Source organism: Atta colombica, unplaced genomic scaffold, assembly GCF_001594045.1.
Source record: "Atta colombica isolate Treedump-2 unplaced genomic scaffold, Acol1.0 scaffold53, whole genome shotgun sequence".
In the NCBI taxonomy this organism is placed as follows: Eukaryota; Metazoa; Arthropoda; class Insecta; order Hymenoptera; family Formicidae; genus Atta; species Atta colombica.
The window spans coordinates 17808-19226 of NW_017259543.1; positions in this window are offsets into that span (position 1 = coordinate 17808).

Below are 1419 nucleotides of genomic sequence, written 5' to 3' on the forward strand. Positions count from 1 at the left end.
TTAATTACAAACTTATTTAGTATTGATAAATTATTATATATTTTATGTGAAAAGACTGGAGAATTCTCTTTAATTTCGCTCGGCGTGCAACGTTTTCCTTCCTTTTTCCTCTCACCCTGAAAAACATTAGCATGTGATTTTAGGTTGTCACTTCTTCAATCGGGTTCCCGCACGACTCGCGGTTTTCGAGCCGCGAACGGATGTCGCGATAATCAATCGCGGCCGTTTTCACTGCGACGACCTACTTTCCGCGGTAGAGGCCGGTGCAGTCTGGTTTTATCGTGGCTGTTACTACTGCGTGATGCCGAGCGTGGTGCCACCATCGTTGAGAGAAAGTCCTGATCTCGAACGTGAAACCGCCGCGAGATTTTCACGTCACATCCTATCCGCGGTGCGGCGTCGCACTCTCCTCGCTCTGTGCAGCGCGAAAAGAATGTGGAAAGCTGTGGATTCCACCATGGCGAGCTATTGTCGTTGCCGGAGAAAGTGGACTATAGAGACTTTCGGGATGAGATCAAGTGATCGTGAACTTCGCGTCTTTGGCCAGTATTCATACTCGGATCTTATATTTAAGACCATCGTTACAATTTTAAGAACAATATTAAGAACAGTACGAACACATATATGAATCAATCAGAAGGTATTATGATGTTTCTTAAGATAAAATAAATAGTCTTAAAATAAGAACGAACTGAATATCCTCAGAATTTGAAAATCAGTTTGAAAATCAATACTGTTTGCGCTGATGAGCGCTCTAAATAAAGCGAAATGGGAAATTTATATTTCGCAATTAAGAATTCTCGAAAAACCGAGTTTTATGTTAATTACTTTTTCAATTTTTGTTCGCCATATTGGATTTATGATTTCGAATTTTTTATTTCAAATTCGAATAAAGCATAAAAAATTACTCTATAAGTCAAGTTTTATAAAAATCGAAAATAATAGTTTTTAGAATACAAGAGGGATTCAAAAAGATCACGTGTTCACAAAGACATTAATGTAAAACATGATTAAAAGGATAACTATATATGAATCAACCCCCATTATTGTTTTAAAGTTTTAAAATTAAAAATAACAATGTTTATATTAACGCATGCATTTAGGAAATAATGAACTGAATGAAATTAATACATTTCTTGAGTTAATTTAATTCTAATGTTTTAAATTAACGACATATATTATGCAGGAGTATTGGTGACCTATAGGAATGATTAGAAGTATTATAATTAAATAATACTGAAATTGGATATACAATTTGACATTATGAATGTAACAGCGCACATTTTAGAAATCGTCGTACAAAAAATCAAAGTAAGAAATATAGCGGCTAAAGACGAGCAGTAATGTTTATTATCAAATAAATGAAATTAATAAATTAATTTATTAACTAATTTATTAATTAGCGGTAAATTAATTACA